The 12,263-nt window shown below is 47.6% G+C and overlaps 1 protein-coding gene across 3 annotated transcripts in view; it reads left to right on the top strand.

The window, feature by feature from the left end:
- The window catches only part of CNTN1 (contactin 1), a 286,347-nt gene that overhangs the window by 159,898 nt on the left and 114,186 nt on the right, over positions 1 to 12,263 (top strand). The gene's annotated exons all lie outside the window — the stretch shown is intronic.

The following is a 12,263-nucleotide window of genomic DNA, read 5'->3' as shown; positions in this document are numbered from 1 at the left end:
AACAGTATTGCTTTAGGACCATTCTCACAACTTTCTAGTGCAAAGTTACCCTGACAATCATTGGTGGAAAACATGTCTTCATGATATATCCCTGCTTTCTTACTAGCCTATTGATAAGAAGGTATGATATTTAGATATTTTAGCCTCTAGGTATGGTTTTGTTTCCATCCACAAAAGTAGATCTCTCATGAAGACATGTTAGTGCTCCTGATATTGGGATTCAACATTGCTTGTCTGGAATTGAAGCTGTGAATTTGTTAACTGTGAGGAATAATGAGTTTGATTACAGATTAACAGAGTTGGAAGGGACCTTGTAGGTCATCTAGTCCAACCCCCCACCCAAGCAGGAGACCCCACACCATGTCTGAAAGATGGCAATCCAGTCTCTTCTCGAAACTTTCCAGTGATGAAACTCCCACAACTTCCGAATGGAAGCTGTTCCATTGGTTGATTACTCTCACTGTCAGAAAATTTCTCCTTATTTCCATTATGCCTTGTCTAGCCTTTGGGTGCTTTGGAAAATAGCTTGACTCCCACATCTCTGTGGCAGCTCTTAAAATATTGGAAGACTGCTATCATGTCTCCCCTGGTCCTTCTGTTCACTAGACTAGCCATGTCCAGTTCCTGCAACCGTTCATTGTATCCTGGTTGTTCTTCTTTGCACACTTTCTAGAGTTTCAACATCTTTTTTATAGTGTGGTGACCAAAACTGGATTCAGCATTCTAGGTGTAGTCTTACTAAGGCTTTATAGAGTTGTATTAGTACCTCACTTAATCTTGATTGTATCCCTCTGTTAATGCAGCTGACTTTTTTGGGTGCTGCTGCACACTGTTGGCTCATATTTAATTGGTTGTCCACTAAGACTCCAAGATTCGTCTCACAGTTACTGCTATTAACTCTGGCTTCACCCAGTCTATATATTTACTTTTGATTTTTTCTTGCCTAAGTGTAAGATTTTACTTTTCTCTACATTGAATTTCATTTTGTTAACTAGGACCCAGCTATTTTCCAGTCCTCTGGTAGTTCCCTGGAGCTCCGGTTTTTTTTTTTAAAGATGTGGTACAGTGATTCTGAGATGACCTCTGCCAGCTCCTTTAGAACTATGGGATGTAATTCAACAGGTCCCAGTGATTTGTATTCATCAAGATCAGACAGGTGTTGTCTTACTATTTTTTTGCTTATTATTTCTAGTCTATCTTTTACAGTTACGTTTTTGGTAGGTTGACTGTTCTGTCCCCCCCTTCACGGCTCGTTAACAAACGCAGGCAGGCAACTTAAAATGAAGTCTTTCTTTATCAGTTCTCAGTTCAAACTGGCTTCGAGCCCAAAAATAACATAAATACAAGTCTCTGACAAGAATGCAAAACAAAAACTCATACAAGCACTGCACTTCTTCCACAGTCTCCACGGATCAGGTTTACATGAAACACCCAAAGCACTTATCCAAGTGTAACAAGCATAAATCACGATTAATAATCAAGGAATGTTGTACCAAACACGGAACACACGAAGGAACGTTGACTCCAGCGACTAGGGCGTGGCAGCATCCATCCTTTTATCTCCAAACTTGCCTCCCACAAGCCGCAGCGGCATACTGAATCTTGATCCCGAAAAAACTCACAGCAGACATCTGCTGAGTCACAACAGTTGACTATAGTTTCTTTTTGTGTGAAGATCAATGCAAAGAATGAATTAAGCAGCTCTTCTTTCTCTCTACTGCCTGTTACTTCCTTACATTCTTCTCTCTTTAGTGGACTGTTTCCTTGATTTTTTTTCTTGTAATTTATATGTTGGAAGAAACTTTAAAAATTATCTTTGACTTCTGTTGCAAGTCGTTGTTCATTCTAAACCTTTGCTTCCCTTACTTCATCTTTGCAGATTCTGACTAACTGCTGTTATGTGTCCTTCTTTCCATTTTTCTACATGTCCTTTTTGTCTTTCAATTTGCCAGAAAGATCTTTGTGCAGCCATGCTGGTTTGAGTTTGAGTTTGAGTTTTATTTCATTTGTATGCCACCCTTTTCCCTAAGGGGACTCACGAAGGAACACAGCTCAAAAAGGGAAGGGGGGATACAGACAGTTTAGTAATAACACAAAACAATACATAATTAAAAAGCACAACAGTCATACCATTCGAACTAGGGGCAGCGGATCTTTAGCCCCAGGCCTGTCGGAACAGCCAGGTTTTGAGGGCTATGCGGAAGGCCTGGAGGGTGGTGAGGGTACGAATCTCCACAGCGAGTTCGTTCCAGAGGGTCGGAGCAGCCACAGAGAAGGCTCTCCTCCGGGTAGTCGCCAGTCGACACTGGCCGGCAGATGGAATTCGGAGGAGGCCTAGTCTGTGGGATCTAATTGGTCTAGTGGAGGTAATTGGCAGGTATTGGCAGGTGGAGGTAATTGGCAGAAGGTGGTCTCTCAAGTACCCATGAAGGGCTTTATAAGTGACGACTAGCGCCTTGAAGCATATCCGGAGACCAATAGGCAACCAGTGCAGCTCGCGGAGGATAGGTGTTACGTGGGTGAACCGAGGTGCACCCACAATCGCTCGCGCGGCTGCATTCTGGACAAGCTGAAGTCGCCGAATACTCTTCAAGGGCTGCCCCATGTAGAGCACGTTGCAGTAGTCCAGTCTGGAGGTCACAAGGGTGCGAGTGACTGTTGTGAGAGCCTCCCGGTTCAGGTAGGGGCGCAACTGGTGCACCAGGCGAACCTGGGCAAATGCCCCCCTGGTCACAGCTGATAAGTGGTGTTCAAAAGTCAGCTGTGGGTCCAGGAGGACTCCCAAGTTGTGAACCCTGTCTGAGGGGCGTACTGTTTGACCCCCCCAGCCTGAGAGATGGAACACTTGGCCAATTAGTAGGAGGGAAGCACAGCAGCCACTTGGTCTTATCTGGATTGAGTACAAGCTTGTTAACCCCCATCCAGTCCCTAACAGCCTCGAGGCCCTGGCACATCACGTCAATCGCTTCATTGAGTTGGCACGGGGCGGACAGATACAGCTGCGTATCGTCCGCATATTGGTGGTATTTTATCCTGTGCCGTCGAATGATCTCACCCAGCGGTTTCATGTAGATATTAAATAGGAGGGGGGACAGGACCGAACCCTGCGGTACCCCACAAGTTAGGGGCCTAGGGGTCGATCTCTGCCCTCCGACCAACACCAACTGCGACCTGTCCGAGAGGTAAGAGGAGAACCACCGTAGGACAGTGCCTCCCAGCCCCACCTCCCGCAGTCGTCGCAGAAGGATACCATGGTCGATGGTATTGAAAGCCGCAGAGAGGTCAAGGAGCACTAGGACAGAGGTCCATCCCTGGCTCTCCAGAGATCATTGGTCAATGCGACCAAAGCGGTTTCCGTGCTGTAGCCAGGCCTACATCCCGACTGGAAGGGATCTAGATAATTGGTTTCCTCCAAGGACCGCTGGAGCTGAAAGGCTACCACCTTCTCAACAACCTTCCCCACAAAGGGGAGGTTGGAGACTGGACGATAGTTGTTTAGGACGGCTGGATCCAAAGATGGCTTCTTCAGGAGGGGTCTCACCACCGCCGCCTTTAGTGCGGGGGGAAAGATCCCCTCCCGAAGGGAGGCGGCAACAACCGCCTGGATCCAGCCCCGTGTCACCTCCCTGCTGTTGGATTTCTCCCTGCTCCCTGCTGTTGGATTTCTTGTTTTTCTTTTTCAGTGGTATTGTCTGCATTGGACTTTTATGATTATATTTTTTCAGAGTTTCCCAAGTTTGTTGAGTTGTTTTCCCCTTTAGGATTTTTATCCAAGGAATCTTTCCCAAGTTCTTTCTGAGTTTGTTAAAATCAGCTCTTTTAAAATCTAAGGCTCTGGTGTCATTATGTTCTATTGCTTGTGTTGTCAGCTAGGTTGGTCAGGAACCTATTTGATTTCTCATTTGGTGCAGAATTAGTCTTCCAATTGATGTCAGGGTATTTGAAGTCCCCCATTAGTACTGTAGTTAGTTGGCAAAAAGTGTATCTATTTTTTCTGCTTGATTGGGTGGCCTGTAGTATACACCTATGGCAATGTTATTTTTTTCTTTTATATTGACCCATATGCATTCTAAGAGGTTTTAGTCTTTGGTTTCATGCATTTCTGTAGCAATGTAGTGGTCCTTTACACACAGTGCAACTTCACTTCCGCTTTTATGGGGTCTCATTTTTTGAACAGTTTGTATCCTTCTATCAGTATGTTCCAGTCATGGATTTTGTTCCACCAAGTTTCTGTAATTCCAAGTATTTCATATCTACCTTCATTTATTAATAGTTCAAGTTCATCCTATTTGTTCCCCAAACATTGTGCATTTGTATGTAGGCACTTGAGGTCTTTATGTCTGATTCTTGGTATGGTTCCTAAGACTCCTATTTGGAATTTGAGTTTGTCTTCCTTCCTATCCCTCCTTACCTCATTATTTGACCTGTTTTCTAGAGATTTTCGCATGGAATTAGGTCTTGGATATTGGTCACCCTCCCCCCCTCTATTTTAGTTTAAAGCCCTCCTAATAAGTTGAGCTAGTCATTTTCCGAAAACATTCTTCCCAGGCGTTGTGAGGTGCAGCCCATCCCTTAGCAAAAGCCCATCACAGAGGTAGTGCAGACCATGTTCCAGGAATCCAAAGGTTTTTTTGATGACACCAACCCTTTAGCCAGGGGTTCACTTCCTTTGTTCAATCAAGGACTCCTTTGTTTCTTCCTTTGTTCAATCAAGGATTCAACAGAATCCTTTGTTTTCTTACCTGATGTTGTCCTTTCATTGGCAGTATAGATGAAAAAACTACTTGTGCACCTAACTCCTTAACTTTCTTGCCTAGCTGCTCATAATCACTCAAAAAGTCCTTTTTTGTGTCATTCGTCCCTACATATAGTAGTAGAAAAGGATAGTAATCTGTGGGTTTTATTATTTTGGTTAGATTCTCAGCTACATTTTTTATTTTTGCTCCAGGGAGACAACATACCTCATACTGTTTGGTCTACAGATGGCTGGTTCCCTTGAAAATTGAATCTTCTATCACCAACACACACCTTTTTTTCCTAGGGAAGTTTGGGGTATTTGATAGTGCTACTTTTTAAAGGGCCATTTGATGGTGCCTCTTTTCTAGATGTCTGCATGTTTTCTTCCATGGAGAGTCCATGAAATTGATGGCTTAGTACCATCAGAGTGGATTGGACAGGGGTTTTGTACTAGGTTTGTGTGTTTTTCTATGAGTGACAGGTTTCAATCTGTTTTCTTCTAAGGAGTCAATTCTTTTAAAAGTTGTTTGATTATTATTATGTTCAATTTGGGCATATTCTTCTTGCAAGGTTTGGGATTTCTCATTTTGTAGGTTGAGTTTTAGACCCTTTACTTTTTCTTCTAGTAACTTGTAGTTTACATTTGGTATATATATAGTTAGGGTCTTCTGTGGGTGTAAGTGTATGCATGGAACATGTTTTGCAAATCACAATAGTAACAGTTTCTTTTTCCATGAGTGGATTTTTAAAAAAATTGAAAATGAAAGTGTAGACATTTTTACCATAGATTTTTAAAAGGGAAAAATGTCCAATTTAAAATTTTGATATTGTAATAGATCATATAAAATTTCAAATTTAGGGGGGAAGTATAGCTAAAATTTTAAAGTTCCAGCAGTTTTCAGTGTTCCATGAGTTTAACTGCAATATTTGTTCTTAGCATGTAATGGAATGTTTCATAATTATCCCTTTCCCCCCTTCCTTCTTATGATCCTTTACCACTCTGCCTTCTTGCGATCTTTATTCAATTCTTCCTTCTCTGCCTTTATATGTCCTGTACTTGTTATTGTCTACTTGCCTTTGATTATTATTTTTTTGGCCTTGTGTCCTGTGTGGTCTTTTTATCCTCTCTTCCTACTTGCTTTTCTCCTGCCACTACTGGGTATTCAGCTCTCCCTGCTTTCATGCCATTTCCCCCGCCCGTCTGTTGGTCTGCTATGTTGTTTTGTTGCTATTCACAGTCACCAGTTCTCTGGTCCTCTGTACTGCAATGCTCCACCAGCTCTGACAACCTCTGGTTCCACCGCTACTCTACCATTGCTTTCCAGGCTCCTTTCTGCATTGCTCTCAAATTCTGGTTTGCTGTGCTGCCCCTTTCTGTTGCGCTGCTGCTGCTCTTCCTCCTCAGCCATATGGCTCCCTTTTGTTGGTCCATCACACCAGTGTGGTCCAAGCAAACAGGGCCTTGCTGCCCTACAGTAAGCTCACCTCTCCTCTCTGCGGCTGGCTCTCCTCCTCTTTGCTCTGCTCTTGCGCTGGCTCTCCTTTTTGTTCTCTGCTGGTTGTTGCTTTGCCCTCAGTCGGCTCACCTCTCTGCCCTACAGGTGCTTTTCCTCCCTACTCCACAGCTGGCCCCACTCACTCACCTGCTCGCCCCCTTTGCCTCTCCACTCACCTCACTTCAATAGACCATCGGGCTCTTGGGTAAACCTCTTGGGTGTAGCTGGGCTTCTCTCAGCAGGCCAAGTTCACTATAGATCACTGCCCTTGATGGCATTTTCCTCCTATTCTTTCAATCTTTCCTTTCCTTTTCCTTTCTTCACTCTTTTTTTCTTTCTTTCTCTCTTCTCCTCCTCCCTGCTCTGCTGTCTGACCAGATCGCCTCTTTTTCTCTGCCAGTCATTCTGTTCCCCTTGGTCTGGTGTCCTCTCTGCACCACAGCTGATTTTCCTCCCTGCTCGGTAGCTGGATTGGTTCACTGGCTCGCCTCTATTTTTTTGTGTGCTGCTTGGAGAGTCGAAGCAAGGGTTAAATTCTGTCCTTCTGCCCAATGGACTGGATTGAAATTTCTGACCACGCCTCCTGGTCTCCCGGTATCTTCAGTTTTTCAATTCAGTCCATTGCCCATTAGGATGTCTTTTATAGTCTCTCCAGAGACTTTCTTCATTTTATTACCTGTATCCTTTTAAAAACATTAGGTTCCCTTCCTGTCTTTATTTTCCTTTGCCTAGATTTTTTTTCTTTCTAGCCAGCATTGATTATTTCGTTCACCTCTCTGCATTATGACAGAGAGGTTTGGCTCTCCAGGCGTCCTGGGATTAACCGGGCACTGGGAGCCACTAGCCGGCTGGCTCTCAACCGCTGGGATTAGTCCGTCAGGTGACCTGCACGGCAAGATGCCAAAGTCGTCAGTGGAGGTGAGCTTTTGAACTGGAGTGACAGCCAGCTATTCCCTTCACAGTTTTCTCAGTGGCGGCTTGAGAGAGGCAGAGCAGCGATTGGAGCGCTCTCTCAAGGTGGCGACAAGTAGGCTATTTCGGAGGTTTCTCTGGCTGCGGCCACCCTCCACTTCTAGCCTTTCGATCTCTGGTGCATTTCTTCACAATCCTCTCCCCCGGCAGCGTTTATTTGTGTCCTTTTGGCACACACTTGCTCTGCTTCCCAGCGGATTACCAGCAATCACTCTACTTGCCAGACCTCTGCCCGACAAACGCAGCAGCCGATTTACCACCATGGCGGATGAGATCTCCGTGGATCCCCTTCCGGCAGGCCAGTCTTCTAATCTGACAGGGCCCTATCTTAGGAAGGCGGGCAGGACTGCTAGGGAAGCCATTGGGGGGACCATGGCCAGCAGGCCTTATTCCAAGAAGCCCTCCAAGGCGCAGGAAAAGGGTGAAGCCAGGCACCAGAAGGCCCTGGAGAAGGAATTCGCAAAGGCCCAAAGGCAGATAGTGGTACAAGTCCACCAGCCAGATCAGCCAGGAAGTCCTATTGGTCAGGATCCAGTTGGTGCCCCCTTCCTCCTCCTATCTCTGAGAGTGGGGGGTTTTCCAGAGAGGTTTCCCTCTCCGGGGAGTCCAGGTCCTCTTCCTCCTCCTGGGGGGGGGGTGCTGACCTATTAGAGTGTGACCTGGTTTCTGATAGGGAGGGTTCCTCTTCTCCTGTTCCTCTGACCAGGGATTCCAATCTCAGGCCTAATGTGGTGGGGACCCGCCCAGTAGAAGACCTGGGCCCAGGCCTCTCAGCAGAAATGAAGGAAGTCATTGCTACAGCAATCTCTCAAGGGATAGCTGAGGGCCTCCAATGGAGTGAAGTGCAACCACACGTTCCACAGCCAGCACCTCCCATTCCTCAGACCTCTCCAGCTCCTCAGGTCCCTCTAACTCCACAGCCTCCTCAGAGCATCAGCACCCCCACAGGCCTTCATCTCCGCCCCCATCGGTGGTGCTGAAATCAGTGTGGGACGATGAGGATGTTGGGGGTCATGACTTATCAGATGATGAGAACCCCATTCCAGATAAACCAGCCTTTGCTGGATTGTTTCAACCATCCTTATTCAAATCAATCATGTTCAAAGCCAAGGTGTCCACTCACATGGAGGTGGCGGTGCCTCCAGATCAGGCAGCTGCAGATCCTAGGGATCATAGTAAAGGTCTGTTTGATGAGAAGGTTCCTGCACAAGAAATTGTTCCTTCTCCCAAACTCTTTCAGGATGTGGTCCAACGCCAGTGGGTCCAGCCTGGCACCCTGGCCACCCTTGGTGTAATGACAAACACCTTTACTCAGTGGATCCTCCCATGGAAGAGCTTCTTAAGCTCCCTTCCATTGATCCTCCAGTTCAGGCTCTCACTTCCTCTTCAGTGCTCCCACCGGACCTTCTAGAAGGACTTAAGGCAGAGGACAAAAGAGCTGAATGGGCTTGTCACAAGACCCATCAAGCTGCAGCTTGAACCATTAAGGCGGCCACCTTCGCCTCATTCTTTAATAGGGCCACATTGCCTGGCTTCACCAGTTACTCATTAGGCTCCTAGCAGGGGACGCCAGACTGTGGCACAACGTAAACAAAATTGTAGCCACAGTGGAATATTCTGCAAATGTCATCCTTAATGCTGCGAAGTTTGCTTCGTGCGCCATGGACTCTAATGTCACCTCTCGTAGGCTCTTATGGTTACACCACTGGAACGTGGCTATGCATTAGAAGTGGAAGATTGCTTCCGCCTCCTTTAAAGGGGGAAAGTTGTTTGGGGAGGCCCTTGACTCAGTTTTGGTTGAGAAAAGGATAAGCGGAAGATGATGCCCTCGGTTTCCAGGAAACCAGACCGAAGGTCATCCTCCTTTTCCCGCAGGCAGACTTCCTGCCCAGCTGATCCTCCGAACAGCAATTCCTCCTTTCAGCGTTCCTACGCTCAGGGGACAGATTGCAATCAGGATCGACAGCCATTTTGGGACAGGGCCCGTCAGCAGCCCTACTCCTGTCGTCCTTTTTGGGGAGGGTCTGGAAACAAATCCTTCCATCAGAACAAGTGACCACCATCCCAATCCTCCCATAGGGGTCCAGCTCCAATTCTTTGCCACCCAGTGGGAGGAGATTAGCTCATATACGTGGGTGCTCCAAACGATTCGGATAGGCTCACTCTGGAATTCCTCCCCCCCACGCCACTTTATTCGTTGCCCAACTCCCAGATGTCCCACCAAGAGGTGCCTCATGGAGGCCGAGATCCATCACCTCAAGGAGATCAGGGCCATAGAAGCAGTTCTCCCAGGGCAAGAATGCAGAGGGTTCTATTCCATTCTATTCCTAGTGCCCAAAAGCTCAGGGCAGGGGGTGAAGAGCGATACTGTCAGCACTCCTCCATTAGATAATTAGGAAAGGAAAACCACGAGACTCCATTGATAGAAATCAAGTGTACTTTTACTAATTATAAATGATCAGAAGCGTAGCAAAGTGAAGACTGATTATTTAGGCGCGAAAGCAAATGATATTTAGAATAACCCATTCCCCATCCCTTGGCATCCCAGTTACAGTCCAATCATAATTCTCCCAAGTGTCAGGTGTGAGATAATTTCGAAAGGCATCACCAAGATGGAATGTCGGTGCCGTTGGCCTTGGCGGGAAACCTCCTCCGCATGCGCAGTAAGACAGGCAGCAGAAACTCCAGAATCTTCCTCCAGCACAATTAGTATTCCCCTCCCAAATCCCATGCCCCCCCTCCCCGTTTCAATGGCAGCCGAAGCAGCAGCAAAGCAGAGGCTGACATCCGGCCCTCCTCTGGAAAAAGGTGGTCAGGCCTGGAAAACGACAAAACACAAACAAACAGACGAACAACAAAAAACAGAAAAAGAAAAATAGGGGGGGGGGGAGAGAAAGTCAGGAAGGAGAGTCAACTAGGGCTTGTCCGGATAAGCAGAATAGAACTGGCGGAGTAGTTGGGGGGCCCGGAGATGGGACTTGTCCACCCACTTGGCATGAGACTGAGGAAAATGCTTCCAAGCCACCAGGTACTGAAGTCGATTCCGCCGTCTTCAAGAGTCCAATATTTCCTGAACCTCAAAATGCTGCTCACCATCAATCAATAGGGGGGCAGGTGGCGGATTCACTGGCGGACGTAAAGATGAAAAACGAACAGGTTTAATGAGATTAATGTGGAAAACAGGATATACACGGTTGAGGTGCTTGGGTAGCTGCAAGCAAACCAAAACAGGATTGATTACCTTGATTATGGGAAACGGGCCTACATACTTAGTGTCAGGACCTCTCCATTAGATAATCAGGAAAGAAGACCACGAGACTCCATGTGTAGAAATCAAGTGTACTTTTACTAATTATAAATGATTAAAGGCATAGCATAGCGAAGTCTGATTATTTAGGCGCGAAAGCGATGGATATATAGAATAGAGATTTTAGAGATTTTTAGAGATTTTATTGACATTTGTAGGCCGCCCTTTTCCCTGAGGGGACTCAGGGCGGCTCACATAAAATCAGGGAAGGGGAAATGCAGACAATAACAAAGACACATATAATAAAAACAGTAACCAACATGCATTCATCATTCGGGAGGGGCAACTATCTTCATCCCCAGGCCTGACGGGCTAGCCAGTTCTTCAAGGCTATGCGGAAGGCCTGGACGGTGGTGAGGGTACGAATCTCCACGGGGAGTTCGTTCCAAAGGGTCGGGGCGACTACTGAGAAGGCCCTCCTCCTTGTAGTTGCCAGCCGACACTGGCTGGCCGATGGAATACGGAGGAGGCCCAATCTGTGTGATCTTATTGGTCGCAGGGAGGTGATTGGCAGAAGGCGGTCTCTCAAGTATCCAGATCCACTACCATGTAGGGCTTTATAGGTGATTAACAGCACCTTGAAGCGCATCCGGAAATCGACAGGTAGCCAGCGCAGCTCGCGGAGGATAGGTGTAATGTGGGTGAACCGCGGTGCACCCACAATCGCTCGCGCGGCTGCGTTCTGTACCAGCTGAAGACGCCGGATGCTCTTCAAGGGCAGCCCCATGTAGAGCACATTGCAGTATTCCAGCCTAGAGGTCACGAGGGCCCGAGTGACTGTTGTGAGTGCCTCCCGATTCAGGTAGGGTCGCAACTGGCGCACCAGGCGAACCTGGGCGAATGCCCCCCTAGCCACAGCCATCAAATGGTGGTCGAACGATAGCTGTGGATCTAGGAGGACTCCCAAGTTGCGAACCCTCTCTGAGGGGTATAGAATTTGACCCCCCAGCCTGAGAGATGGAATATTGGTGGAATCCTTGGGAGGGAAACACAGCAGCCACTCGGTCTTTTCTGGGTTGAGCACAAGCTTGTTAGCCCTCATCCAGTCCATAACCGCCTCCAGGCCCCGGTTCATCACGTCTGCCGCTTCATTGAGTTGGCACGGGGCGGACAGATACAGTTGAGTATCGTCCGCATATTGATGGTATCTGATCCCGTGCCTGCGGATGATCTCTCCCAGCGGTTTCATGTAGATGTTGAATAGTAGGGGGGATAAGACCGAACCCTGAGGCACCCCATATGTTAGGGGCCTAGGGGACGATCTCTGCCCCCCCACTAACACCAACTGCGACCTGTCTGAGAGGTAGGAAGAGAACCACCGCAGCACGGTGCCTCCCACTCCCACCTCTCGCAGTCGTCGCAGAAGGATACCATGGTCGATGGTATCGAAAGCCGCTGAGAGGTCAAGGAGAACCAGGATGGAGGGAAATCCTCCATCTCTGGCTCTCCAGAGATCATCAGTCAATGCGACCAAAGCGGTTTCTGTGCTGTAACCGGGTCTGAAGCCTGACTGGAAGGGGTCGAGATAGTTTGCTTCCTTCAAGGACCGCTGGAGCTGAAAGGCCACCACCTTCTCAACAACCTTCCCAAGGAAGGGAAGGTTGGAGACTGGACGATAGTTATTAAGGACAGCTGGATCCAAAGATGGCTTCTTTAGGAGGGGTCTCACCACCGCCGCTTTCAGTGCGGCGGGGAAGTTCCCCTCCCGAAGAGAGGCGGTCACGACCGCCTGGATCCAGCCTCGTGTCACC

Source organism: Thamnophis elegans, chromosome 7, assembly GCF_009769535.1.
Source record: "Thamnophis elegans isolate rThaEle1 chromosome 7, rThaEle1.pri, whole genome shotgun sequence".
Lineage (NCBI taxonomy): Eukaryota > Metazoa > Chordata > Lepidosauria > Squamata > Colubridae > Thamnophis > Thamnophis elegans.
Note: the sequence above shows the minus strand (reverse complement) of the source record. Positions and strands in the feature narration are given on the sequence as shown.